At 34.6% G+C, this 15137-nt stretch overlaps 1 pseudogene; it reads left to right on the plus strand.

Annotated features, from left to right (window-relative positions):
* The first annotated feature begins 1371 nt into the window (after positions 1 to 1371).
* Positions 1372 to 2091, plus strand: LOC112654012 (spliceosome-associated protein CWC15 homolog; annotated as a pseudogene).
* Positions 2092 to 15137: the final 13046 nt, after the last annotated feature.

Here is a 15137-nt window from a genome sequence, read left to right on the forward strand (position 1 = left end):
TTAGAGTTACTCACTTATCCCTTGGTAAAATGAAAGCATACTCCTCAGCAAAATCTTCTCATGAAATCTCAGGCAAAACCTGAGATGTTTTGGACAGCTGGGTTTATTTTTATTTCTACTGAAAATGAATGCACTTAAATCTAAAAGCTAAGTGGTTGCCACTATGTTTAGTTTCTACACACCATTTCATCAACATTTTGCATGAACTATTGCTTTTATTTGCTTTCCAGTGAAGGGAGTCTGGGGTATTTCTCTGATTGAAAAAAGAGAAGAGAAGTCATTGTTGCATAGATAGTTCCAAAAAAGCTGTTTTCCCTGACTGATTCTGTAGTCACAACAAGCATATCGCTGCGGGTAGTCTGAGGCTGAAATTCAGCTTGAGGGAGAGTAAATCAATGATTCACTTTAAGGAAAAATAACTAGCTTTAGGCAAAAAATTAAAATTCAGGACAATAAATGAAAGTGTATGCCATGTTCAGAAATTATATTAGTGACCCAACAAAGAGCTGGGAAATTCAACACTGTCCTAGCCTTGCCTTTATTTGCTCTAAAGTGTTTTGTATGTTTTTTTATAAAGTCATCTAAGCTTTCTTTGTCTAAAGCAGGGCTGTAAACTTAGCAGAAAAATGCAGTATCCCAAAAAGCAATTTAGTTAAAACTCTGTCACACTGATCAGAACGGATCGTCTATGCAGGAACCCAACAGGCAGGATTGAACTATATCAGTTACACACCACGGAAATAGACTGAGCTGATTACAGATACACTAGAAATGGTCTTCAGAATAATTTAATTAAAGTATTTGTGTACAGTTGTGAAATACATAAAAAGAAGTCAGTAGACTCACATGTTTAATGTAGATTGTAATAATGTCTTGGAATAAATGGAGAAGCACGTCCTTGAAGCAGCATAAAGAAGTAGTAGAATTAATAAATGGAGAAGCACATGCTTTTTGCAGGATGAAGAAGTCGAATTACTTTTATATTACAAGCAATATAAATTAGGCATCAGGGAAAAGAATATAGATGAGTTAAAAAAAAGTACTGGCTTTTCTTTTGGACTAACTTGAGTATGTTGCTGAAATTGGCAAAAATTCAAGTTAGATTTTCTTGATGAAACTGAAGGCATAGGGGCATTCATGCATTGCTGGAAGGAATGCAAAATGGTACAACCATTGTGAAAGGGAATTTGGCAATATTCAGCAAAATCATAAATGCTCTAATCTTTGATATAGCCATATCTTCTCCTAGAAAAGTATCCTAAAGATATCATGCAAATTAGAAAGATATATGCAACTATCTGTGAATTAGACCATAACAATTTATAATAGTAAAAGATTAGAACTAACTCTTAATAGAAACTTGAGGGGTGCAGAGGCTTCTGGGAGCATAAAAGATGACAACAGCAGCTAGGCCAACTTTTGAACCTGAGAGAGGTGGGAGAGGAAAAGGAGAAGGTGATTTGAGCCAACTCTCTAAGCAGTATTCAAGTAGAGACCTACCTTCTCATAAAAAGATAAAATATACACAAACTACTCAGGATGCCCCTGAAGAGGTTAGCAACCATTACTTCAGGAGGGAGCTGGAAGAGAGAGAGCGAGCTGCTGCAAGAGAAAAAAATAGAGACCGTCCAACAAGAGAACATACAACCTCCTTGTCGGTATCAAAGAGCCTCGGTTAGACCAGATTCCTGCTGCCAACCTTGCTGCAGATGATCCTCTAACAGATGAGGAAGACGAGGATGAAGATTTTGAAGAGGAGAGTGATGATGATGACACTGCAGCTCTTCTTGCAGAACCAGAAAAAAATTAAAAAAGAAAGAGCTGAAGAGCAGGCCAGGAAGGAACAAGAACAGAAAGCTGAAGAAGAAAGAATACGTATGGAAAACATTTTGAGTGGAAACCCTCTCCTTAATCTCACTGGTCCATCCCAGCCTCAGGCCAACTTCAAAGTTAAAAGAAGGTGGGACGATGATGTTGTTTTCAAGAACTGTGCAAAAAGGTGTAGATGATCAGAAGAAAGACAAAAGATTTGTGAATGATACACTGTGATCTGAATTTGACAAAAAGTTCATGGAGAAATATATTATATAATGCAGTTTTATGTGCTTAATTCAAGACTGTAAGGTGTAAAAAAAAGAAACTTGAATAAGTTATTTCATAATCATATAACAAAATACACATATTTATGAAAGTAATAATGATTAACTAGTATATATTGCTACGGAGTAATTGTTAGTATGTATTTCTAATAAGTTGGCAAAGGAGAGAAAATTTCCATAGTATGCTACCATTCATCTAAAACTAGTATTGTTCTAATTATATTAATATTGCTATCTTTTTAAAATGGAAGACTAACTCATCAATATTTTTAAATCCTTAGGAATGTATTAATTTTGAAAAACATCACTGATAACTTATGGAAGATGCCATATAATTAACTTATTATTTTATAAAATTGGATGATGGAAAAATATCAAGCATCAATTGCTTTTTTTTATGGATTGTAACTCAAAGTAACAAAAAATTAATGGGGGAAATTTTCTCTTCATAAATGTATTGAGGCCAATAAAGAAAAAGATAAGAATTAGAATATCATGATTTTGCAATCATTGATGAAATAATTACAGCTGCCAAAAGAAGAAAAATCACACAATGGGTCCTTTATAATGTAAGTAATCATTATCACCTATAGAAGGAATCTTTAAAAGTATAAAACCCTTTACCTAATGAAACCTCTAAATTGACCAGCATAACATCTTTTTTTTTTAAGATTTTATTTATTTTTTTTAATTTTTATTTATTTATGATAGGCACACAGTGAGAGAGAGAGAGAGAGGCAGAGACACAGGCAGAGGGAGAAGCAGGCTCCATGCAGGGAGCCCGACGTGGGATTCGATCCTGGGTCTCCAGGATCATGCCCTGGGCCAAAGGCAGGAGCCAAACCGCTGTGCCACCCAGGGATCCCCGACCAGCATAACATCTTAAATAACAAAGAAGGATGCCCACAGACTATAAGCAATTTTGTCAAGCAATACTGTTATTTCAATATTGAACTGCAAAAAAATAAGTAGGCGAAAGGAAGCCCTAAGTTCATATAGAGCAATTGCATGAACCAATTTCAATGCATCAAGCTTACTGTAATCATAGTCAAAGATAGTAAAAGAAAAGAAGAAACAGAAATTTGAGCTTCTTTTATTTAATAATATTAAGAACTTATTTTTTAAGGATGATGGTGGCATTATTGGTAATTTCTTTAATAATTTTTAATTATTAGATATAAGTAATCTAAGCATCTGCTTCAAAACGAAATAGAGATAGATGGATGGAAAGTAGGGTGGTGAAATAAGATTGCCCAAGAGTTGATAATTGCTTAAACTTAAGCGCAATGGACACCTAAGAGTTCATTATACTATTATTTTGGGGTTTGCATATGTTTGAAAATTTTCATAAAATAAAAATTAATGTTGGTATAGATGATGAACCCTCTAATCTGGACAAGCTGTCTGCCATGCCTGAATAGCATCTCCTGTAAAAGGAGATACTGTTTTTAGAAGGTGGTTATTTGATAGGCTAGATCAAATAATGCTCTTGTTATGCCTTAACCAAAGTCCACTCAATATAGATCTTTGGCATCTGACATCGAACTTAACATAAACCTTCATGTTTCATACAATGTTAATACTACCTCATAGGTCAATAGAAAAACAAAAGCAGAGAAACTTACGCACATGTTATGATCACTCATGTCAAGACAGAATGCTAAACCTCAAATTGAAATATTATTTTATAATAGTTTAAAATTCACAAATGTACTTGAAAATTACTCAAAATGTATTTGTTTTTTAAAAGATTGTATTTATTTATTTATTTATTTATTTATTTATTTATTTATTCATGAGAGACACACAGAGAGAGAGGCAGAGACATAGGCAGAGGGAGAAGCAGGCTCCACGCAGGAAACCTGACGGAGGACTCGATCTGGGACCCTGGGATTACACCCTAAGGCAAAGATGCTCCACTGCTGAGCCACCCAGGCACCCAAATTACCCAAAATTTAAAGACGCTTTCTACATCATGTAAAACTTGACAAATGAAGAAAAGAAGCAAGAACCATGAGTAGCAAAAATTTACTTGTTGCGTTTAGCTATATCATTTTGCAAAGTTCGTATTTGTATCTCTGAGAATTATCTGAGAGTTTTTATAAACACCAAAGCTGTGTATGAGGCACAAACTTTCGATGTAAGCTTTACTCCTGTAGGAGAAAAAGTACCGAATGCCTCTGAAGTACAAACATGTATTTCAAGCTAGCTCATTGTACCATCTTTAAAGAATGTAACTCTGGGGCTTGTTAGGAGGGATTGGAACTGTCAGAAAATTTTAATGGGCATGGAGACAACAGCAGGGCAGATTGTGGCTCACCTTGTGACATTTTCACAACAGCTCATCATAATTATAGATGTAAAAGGTGCTTGGTCAGTCAATTCCATAAATTATTGGCAGAAATGCCAAGCAATATCCTGCTGTACCTCCCTCGAGTGACCTGAAGCCGGATGCTATTCTATATTTTCCATCGATCATTTTGATAGACAGTCACAATTTCGTTTTAAACTAAAATCTTTCTCATTTCCTGTGACCTCAAGCCACACACACACACATATAGACACATACACACACACACACCCTACTTCACCATTTAAAAATCAAAAGAATGACTCCTCCAAGATTATTTTATTTTAAAACGATAAAAATACTAATAGCTAAAGAAAAAAAATGGTGTGTACTCAGTGTCCTGCTGAAATCACCTCAGAAATGGGCCAGGTAGGGGTAATGACATTTTGGTTTTGCCACTTGTAGGAGAATATGAATTTTTGACAACTCTTTAGCTTTCCCTTTTGTCTAATGTTCATGTAGGTCTTTACTGTAGCAACCAGTTGCAGTTAAGTTTCCTAGTTTTAGAGAGGAAGGATGGGCTATTTTTAGGAGGAAGTATAGCCCACCAGAAGAGTCAGAACTAAGAAGTAGACAGGTCTGTGCTGGACCAAAAAGTTATGAGCAGGGCAAGGTGGGAGTCAAATTAAAAGGTGGGGTACAGGGCAGCCCAGTGGCCCAGCGGTTTAGCGCCGCCTTCAGCCCAGGACCTGATCCTGGAGTCCCTGGGTTGAGTCCCACGTCGGGCCCCCTGCATGGACCCTGCTTCTCCCTCTGCCTGTGTCTCTGCCTCTCTCTCTGCATCTCTCTGTGCCTCTCATGGATAAATGAATAAAATCTTTTAAAAAAAAAAGGTGGGGTACACCCAACTTTGCCCCATAACTAGTTGGGTCTCATAACCAGGCAAGCAATAAGCAACGTCCTGGCAAAGGACATCTGAGGCTAGAAGACTAAGTCATTAAATAGACCAGATGCAGAGGCACCTGTAAGTGACATATCCAGTGGCCTGTTTGCCTAATAAAGGCTGGGAATGAGGTAGTAATGTTATAATTGTGCTGAAGGTGAACTGTCATAGATTTTTTTTAGTTTTCCTCTTTCCCAGTCTCAAGTTGAAAATGTAGTTTATTAAGAAGAGGGAGGGAGGGAAAGAAAAAAACTGTAAACAAAACAAAACATGATAAACAAATATGGATGAAGTCATTAAAGGAGAAAAATGGAAACAAAGACAAAAGACAAATAGGTATTTCCAGACAGAACTATTAAATTTATAGACACTTTGTTTACAGAATTAACAGACTCTGTGATAAATGTTTAATACACATTATATCTTTAATCTTCCCAATGCATTTAATGAAATTGTCATATTTTTATAGGAAATTATTTAGGCTTAGAGAAGTTCCATGATTTCCAGAAGATCATGCAACAAGTTAGTAATGATTCTAGAATTTCAAACAAAGCCATCTGACTCTCAAGGTGGCCTCTTTATCACTCTTCTTTGTAGAATTCAGTGAAGACAGCTATCAATATATGATGTTTAAAATTTTAGTAGTATGACAAAAGTTAATGTAAAGCCAAAACAGATACTAAATTTAGCATAAAAATACAGAAATAAAAAAAATACAGAAATACATTAAGTTACATACAAAAAGGTGACAATTTGTTAAAACACTACTAGTTGTATTGTCTATGGTGATTTTAAGGCTCTTTTATTCTCTTTCTAATTTCTATTTTTCCTAATTTTTAAAAATTTACTAGAATGACCTTCCTTACTTTTATAATAATGAAAAAAATATGCAGCAATTTGTCCGATGTCTCTAAATTACATTCACTTAGATCAATTTCAATTGATGCAAAGCTACCATTTCTCAATTTTATTTATTTACTTACTTATTAAATTTATTAAAGTTCACTACTTATTTTATCCAAGGTCAAGCCAGTCTTTTTGGAAGCCTTTTGATTTAAATATAGAAATTTATTCCCAAATCTATATTGTCCCTTTATCTCCTCAGCAAGTCTTATTCTCTCCTAGAAACATTCTTTTCTCCAATTCAGTATGTCTAAGATCAAAATCAACTTTTTTTTTGAAGATTTTATTTATTTATTCATGAGAGACACAAAGAGACAGAGGCAGAGGGAGAAGCAGGCTCCCTGCAGGGAACCTGATATGGAACTCGATCCCTGGACTCAGGATCACGCCCTGGGCCAAAAGCAGATGCTCAACCGCTGAGCCACCCAGGCACCCCCAAAATCAACATTTTTAAAACCAGTATCATTATATGTCTCAAGGTCCCTAATGCTGGTCATTTCCTAATGCAAAAGCACTGGGACAATTTTAAAGAAAGAAAAACTTAATCCTTTGACATTCAACCAGTCTTTTTTTTTTTTTTTTTTCACAATTTCATTCATTTTATTACAGTAATTGCTTCAGAAATGAGCAAAAGCTAGTCTCCAATTCTTATGGAAGTTTCCTTTAAATTATCTGCCACATGTGTCCCTTTCTTCTCACTCTAAATGTCACCACTTTGTTTCATGTCCTTGCCAGATTGGTGTCAGGTATGCATTCGACACATTTCATACATGGTTCTCAAAAATTATGTTAAATTATTTAAAGCACTTCCTTCCCTATGGTCACAGATGCTTAAATGCTCTCAAGTGCCTATCAACTCTTCATCCAGGTACTTAAGCTTCACCTCCTGCCCCAATCTATTCCTACCAATTCTTTTGGTTTCAAATGCCACTATTTACCTCCTCAGAGCCAAGCTCCACCCTCATTATCCATGTATTTCACACCTCTCTGGTCAGTTTAGTCCTATCGGCTCCTTAGAGATTAATTCATACTTCAGCTTCTATAAGGTCTTACTACGTATGAAACCTATGACAATATAGATAATAACATGTCTTCCATTGAAGTCTAGGCAATCAAGAAGGGTATTGTTAACACTATCAAGATGCAGGAGGAGGATCCTGTTAATCCTTCTAACAGAGGCAGACAGTTTAACACACTAATTGATTTAAGCAAGCTACATAAAAGCCAGAGTCTATATAGTTAGAAAGAAATATATTGAAAAGTACTAAGACATAAGTAGCCTTTTGGTAATTGAGGATCAGATCCATCTTATGAACTGTTTCAAGGTTCCGTTTCAAATAAATATGTTTGTCTCAATAAGGAAAGTGTTGAAACTCCTATGTTTCATCAAGGATACACAAAAACAATATTATTCCAAGTTCCTTTCTCTACATGTTTAAAGAGACTATAAAAGACAAGGAATACTGTTTCAGAAACATGCTTATCTCTAGCACCTGCTCATTTCAGTCACTGCTTTGATATACAACTCAACACAAAAAAGACAGCAGAGGCATAACACATTGTGGACAAATAATTCATAAAGTGGTTTTGTAGAAACACAGCTTGCATCAGAGGCAAAGACAGAAAACTAAATACAGAAGTCTCCTGCCTCATTGTCTCTCTTTATTATGCTCTTAGAAGGTCAAAGCAAATGCATTCTTATTTTCAATCTTATTAATAATATAAAAAAGTTTTATATTTTTTTATCCTTCATCTTCCATGAGAAAATGCTTACTTTTCTCTGTCAGTCAAGTTTTTTTATTGCTCTTTGCCTTATATTGAGTCCAGCAACAAATTTCAATTTAAATAGCTAGTGAGGGGCACCTGAAGGGCTCAGTCAGATAAGCATCTGCCTTTGGTTTAGGCATGATCCCTGAGTCCTGGGACTGAGCCCCGCATCAGGCTTTCTGCTCAGCAGAGAGCCTGCTTCTCCCTTTGCCCTTCTCTGCTTGTGCTCTCTCTCTCTCTTTCTTGCTCTCTCTCCCTCTATCAAATAAATAAATAAAATCTTAAAAAAAAATAAAAATGGCTGGGTCGATGTTCATTAAAGCTCTAGGAACTTTCAAATCATCAGATAAATTGCAGAACATAATAAATTTTGAGTCACTGTAGTAACTTTCATTTAAAAAAAATATAGCACCATGCTATATATATTTTTATTTTTTAATAACTTCATGTGTTTTGTGGTTCTATTTTCTACTAAAAAGTGAATGTAGGCAGTTAACATGAGTCAAGAATATGATTTTCAACATAGAATTATGAAATTTCATGAAACTTAAAATTATATGCTTATTATCTCAGCAAGGTTCCATTTTACTTCCAAAGAAATATTTAATACTTTTCAAAATGTGCAATATTTCAGACTATGAGTTCCTGAAAAAATTAAAGAAGTTATGTCTCTTATGCCTCAGCTATCAAACCATATGAACATACTTCCCAAACAAAGGAAAATTACAGAAAGGGCATTTCATCAGTGACATCCTAATTGTCTTTTTTTCCATGTTAAAAACATTGAAAAACACAGAATATTTAGGCATTACATAAAATCATAGATGTTTACGGGATAATAAAATTGGAATATTTCAATTTGGTTTTTTGAACAATGATCTGCACTGTAAGTGGAATGTAAAACATGTAAAAAGTGCTTTCATATCTCTAAACAGTCTTCATGAAAACTTCCCATGATTTTGTTCAACCTTACCTTATTTATTCAAAATAATTAGAACCAATTATTTTGTTATTTAATCAAATCATTTTAAATGGTCACATATAAGTCATGAAATAGTATACAACAGGTTTTAACAACCTTTACTTTCTTTGCTACCACAAACCCACCTTCTAAGAAACTCCCCTATCTGTAAGAGTAGAGAGCAAAAACCATTTGGGAAACCTAAGTTCTCATCATACTAAATTCCCAGATTACCCTAATCAACAAAATGTTGGATGCTCACAGTATAGAGAAGATAGCCACAGAGAACAGGAGCACCTGGGAGCCAGGTAGCATGCAATGACAGCAGATGTGCAGGGGGAAAGCTTTGGCAGAGACAAGTGTATCCCCAGTGGCCTTGCAACATGAATGCTTAAATTATTAGGCACACCTCCTATTTGAGGCTGTGATCATTTGCCCTGGGGGCCTCTTCTTCCTTGTTTTCCTCACTGGATTCCTTTTCTGTCACTTTTCATGTTGGGATGTTTATAGGTGTTTCTTGTGAAATGTATTTGAAAAATGTAAGAATTATGTGTAGGATGCTTTCGGCTCTTCAGAGGAAAAGTGCCATAAAATCTAATACATAAATAATAAATCAACTCAACAGATGTTGACTTTTTCTTGTCAGACAGAGACTTTAAACTCCTGATTCAGAATCTCTGACAAAATAAATAAACTAAAAGTGAAACTCAATTTGTCTACCTTACCCAGGGACAAAAGATAAAAAACTTAGATTAAACAGAATTATCTATATCCTATCAAACAAGATAGGACAAGAACCATTATTCATATCTTCAAAGCAGATCTTATAATAAAAAAATAATAAGCAGAAGAGAATTTTTTCAAGTTGAATATCCTGTGCATTAAATGGAAATTAATAAACACAAAACATATGTTCTTAGACTCTGAAAATAACACATTTTTCCTTTTTCTTAACATATCATTTCTTTCCTAAAGGAAACAAAGACTGAATATTAATTAAGAAGTACTAAAATATAAGTACTAATTAAGAATCACCTTTTAAATTCTTCTCTAAAAAAAGCACTTCTTTCTGGCATTACTAACAGAACCTTAGTCAAGAAGGAGACATAATCTTTATACCAGGAAATAGACTATACTCCTCTGGAATTTTAAGTTCAGTATCTATCGCTGTTCAAAATTTATCTTCATTGCCCATGTTTCTACTTTTAGCATTATGGTACGAATAGTTCTTATTCAAACTTGTGTATCCCTGAAAATATCACAACATAAGTTATTAAAAACTTTAAATCTGGGAAAGATTTTGACTCCTTGCTATTCAAAGTGTAATGCAAGGACAAGCAGCAGTCATTACATTGAACCCGTTACAATTGAGAAAGTCACCCCAGATCTACTGATTTGAACTTTGACAAAAATCCGTAAGCAATTTGCATGTTCATTATAGTTAAGAAATACTAATTTATCTAGTTCCTGGGGTGTATTTAGCCTTCTATCTAATAACTTTAGTGACTCCTTTTAATTATTTGTTCACAAATTTAATCCAATCCACCAAATATACTTTCTTTTTTTTTTTTTTAAGATTTATTTAGTTATTTATTGAGAGAGAGGGAGAGAGAGAGGCAGAGACACAGGCAGAGGGAGAAGCAGGGTCCCTGCAGGGAGCCTGACGTGGGCCTCGATCACACCCTGGACTGCTGGCGGCACTAAACTGCTGCGCCGCCGGGACTGCCCCAAAATATACGTTCTTAAAAGAATTACATGGCTTCACTGAATGAATGAGAAGTATTGCTTCTGTAGATTAAATTTCCTAACAGAAAAAGAAAAAAATATGTATATATATGCATGAAATAGAAAAAAATGTTGGAAAAACTGTAAAATAGACCATTTCTCTTCTATGATCTGACTCCACCCTCACCAATTACCATAACCCCCACACAAATGTCAATTTCCTTTTCAACCACATTTTTCTCCTTTTATTATGCTTTTATATTGTTGTCCCCTCTCTGTAAGAAAATTAATGTATTTTTTTAAAGATTTATTATTTTAGAGAGAGCACACATGGGAGAGAGAGAGAGAGATGGGGTGAAGAGGCATCAGGAGGGAATACTGAAGCAGACTCCCCCTGAACATGGAGCCAGATGAAGGGGCTTGATCTCACAATCCAAGAGATCATGATCTGAGTCAAAGCCAAGAGTCCAGCACTTAACTGACCAAGCCACTGAGGTGCCCCTTGAGAGGATTAATTTAGCCAAAGTTTTGTCTAGCCTCAAAGATTTTTTTTAAGACACTTAATATTTTGAAAAAAGTTCTCTTTCTACTCTTTTGGATTTTGTTTTTATTATACATAAAAATTCTAAACACCTAAAAATTCACAATGAATGTGAAGTGCTTAAGAATTATAGAAACATAAGCAGATTCAAGAGCCCAGAAATAAAACTATACATATATTGTTAAATAATATTTAACAAGACAGCCAAGAACACTCAATAGAGAGAAGACACTCTTTAAATCAATGTGCTGAGAATATTGGATATTCACATGCAAAAGAATGAAACTGGGCCCATTATATCACTCACAAAAATTAACTTCAAATGTTCTAAAAACTTAAATGTAAATCCAGAAACCATAAAACCCCTAGAAGAAAACACAGGGAATAAGTTCCTTGACATTAGCCAAGGCAATGATTTTTTTGGATATGCTAAAGCAAAAGCAACAAGATAAAACTAAGGACTACATCAGACTGAAAAGCTTCTGCCTAGCAAAAGAAACAATCAACAGGGCAGCCTGGGTGGCTCAGCAGTTTAGCACCACCTTCAGCCCAGGGCCTGATCCTGGAGACCCGGGATGGAGTCCCACGTCGGGCTCCCTGCATGGAGCCTGCTTCTCCCTCTGTCTGTGTCTGTGTCTCTGCTTCTAGCTCTCTCTGTATGTCTCTCATGAATAAATAAATAAATAAAAATCTTTAAAAAAAGAAAAGAAAAAAAAAATTAAAAAAGAAAAAAAAAGAAAAAAGAAAAAAAGAAAAGAAACAATCATCAGAATGAACAGACAACATACAAAACGGAAAAAAATATTTGCAAACTCCATCTCTGATAAGGGTTAATATCCAATATATTAAAAAAAAAAAAACATAGACTCAATATTCAAAAAACAAATAATCCAATTAAAAAATGGGCCAACAACTTGAATAGATATTTTCCCAGAAAAGATACACCAATGACCAAAAGGTCCATGAACAGATACAATATCACTAATCATTAGGGAAATGTAAATTAAAAGAATAATAAGATATAGCCTCATACCAATTAGAATGGTTATCATCCAATAAATAAATAAATAAATAAACAAACAAATAAAGAAGTGTTTGCAAGGTTATGGAAAAAAGGGAATCCTCATGTACTGTTGCAGGTATGGTAAACTGGCACAGCCATAATAGAAAATACTATGAGAGTTCCTCAAAAAATTAAAAATAGAATTACCATATGATACAAATATTCCACTTTTGGAAATATATCCAAAGGAAAAGAAAACACTATGTCAAAGACAACTATACTCCCATGTTCATAGTAGCGAGATCTATAATACCTAGACATGGAAAGAACCTAAATGTCCATAAATAGATGAATGGATAAAGAGACTGCTCTACACATATACACTAAAACATTATTCAGCCACAAAAAAAGGAGATCCTGTCATTTGCAACAACATGGACAGAACTTGTAGACATTATGCAAGTAAATCATTCAAACAGATAACATGATCTGACTTACTAAATATGGCAAAACAAACAAAAAATTCATAGACAAAGAAATCAGATCTGTAGTTACAAGAGATGGGGAGTTGGGGTGGAGAAACTGAATGAAGGTACAAATTTTGAGGGGAAAAAATCAAACACACATCACCAATTTTAAACTAACAAAGCAAAAAAATAAATAAAATAAAATAGCAAAGCCTCTGTGTGTTTTTCACTGTGAAGCCACATTTTTAAATTTATTGTTTTTCTGCTTTTGTTTTTAACTTTACAGAAATAACTCTAAGCAACTAAACAATTTCTCAGCTGGTCTTGCACGGTGTTATATAAGGGTAGCCATTCTACATTACTTGAGTTTTTGATTTAACATTATGTTCCTAAAAGTCATTTCCCTATGTATATGAATTGTAATAGAGTGATTCTTATCGCCAAATAATTTCCCAATCTTCTTTTCTATTGTCTTGGGTCTACTTTGAGCCTTTAGTTGTCATTACTGGCACTGTCAGTAACATCCTTATACTGTAGGCTGGTGCATACACAATACTTCCAGAACACATGCCTAGGATAGAGTTAAGGGTTGTGGACAATGCAACTCTTCACAGTGCTAGATAATTATGCTTTAAATTGGTTATTCAGACTTCTAGCTTCTAAGAACCATGCCATAGTCATCAGGGAAGAAAAAGCTTCTGAACAATCAGGTAGGAGCGGAAAGGTAGACATAAGTCAGGAAACATTTAAAAAGGCTCGTTGAGAGGAATACTGATAATCTTTGTTTAAAAGAAAGCATCCCATTCGTCCAGGAAAGTATTCCATACCCCTAAGAGGTTATCCTGAAGACTCATAACTAGCCTCTAGTTCCGGAATAGGAAAACACGTAACAATCTCTTAATAAATTCAAGGTTCAACTTTTAGAATGTATGATGTGAATTACTGTGGGTGATGGAATAGCAGCTTTCGTCACACTCTTAAAGCTACATATTCATTATGCTAATAGACACGCCTTCTCAGTGATTCATGGAAACCCTTGAGGGAGACAGGCAGGGAAACAAGGCCTTCCTGATGGGCATGTGTTAACGCTACAGTCACTATCTTTTAAATGTAGTTGAAGGTATATCGTTTCAATTGTTTAGCACTTCACAAATGTATTAGGAAATGTGCACCTTGAAGGACTTGCTAAAATAGCACTTACCATCCTGAAGGAAAAAATCTTGAGCCATCTAGACAACAGGTATATTCTCATTAACTTGCTGTAGTAGTGAATTAAATTGGAATGCCATTTGGAGGTGGGTAAAGGATCGAAACTCTGATGTTGTTCTATATGGGGCCTGGACTTTTTCCTGCATTATAAACCTCACAAAGAAGTTAGTACACAGAATGAGAAACAGCTCCAGTATAAAACGGAGTATGAACAAGATGATTTTTATCCTATCAACTGTCTTTTACATATGCATGGCACCGAGTAATTCCTGTATTAGGCCAGGGAAATGGGATTTTGGAGACACAAGGATCTCTTCCAGATGGGGTTAAAGAGTAGAAGTATGTTGAGAAAGGACTTTATTGATCGTGAGGCAGATTTGTCCTTGTTGGTGTTGGTCTGTTGCAGGTCAAGCAAGTAAAGGTTAACAGTTGCAATATTAGGTAGATTTAATTAAATTATATCAAGTATTACCTTTGTAATCATTCATATTGTAAGGATGACCATAAAGTAATCCTAATTTTAATATACGAAACTTATAAAAGCCATGAATTTAAAGTTATCTTAGATGTTTTAATATTGAAAACAATTTATTAAGATTTCACTTAAAAAATCAAAGCCTAAATGGATCATTTGTATCATTGCCAGGATCTTTAGAAACCTAACTACAATTCCTTTTGAATAGATTCACTTTTGTTTTTTTATATATTCTTAAGCCCGCATAATTCTTAGGATAAATAATATTTTATAGCAGTGAATTTTCTACATTTCACTTGTTGCCTATCTCTGGTTCACATGTGTGTGTTTTAACTGCTATTTCCCTTGATTTAGAAAATACCTTAAATAAGTTAATATTTAATAGTTTCTATTTTCTTCATTTATGCAATAACATAAATAGACAAGATTATTAAATGACTTGATTTTAGAATACTTTAAGATTCATGGCTTTTTAGATCTAATTTGTTTGAATGGACCACGGCTATTTCTTTTGAAGTTCTAGTTCTCACACTTTGGCCTGAGAGAACTCCATTAATGTTGGTTTCTATGATCCTTTGACATGATTCCATTAATATTTAAAAGCCTCCTTGCTTTCAGACACAACATGATTTTCCAGTCTCATTTATACCTGCCCTCCCCTAATACCTTCAAGGAACTCAGGTTCATTTTAGTGGAAAAATAAACAATCAGAATCTGGACACTGAGGTAAAGTCTTTTAGTGGACAAAGAAGAC

This window comes from Canis lupus, chromosome 3 (genome assembly GCF_003254725.2).
Source record: "Canis lupus dingo isolate Sandy chromosome 3, ASM325472v2, whole genome shotgun sequence".
NCBI classification, from domain to species: Eukaryota; Metazoa; Chordata; class Mammalia; order Carnivora; family Canidae; genus Canis; species Canis lupus.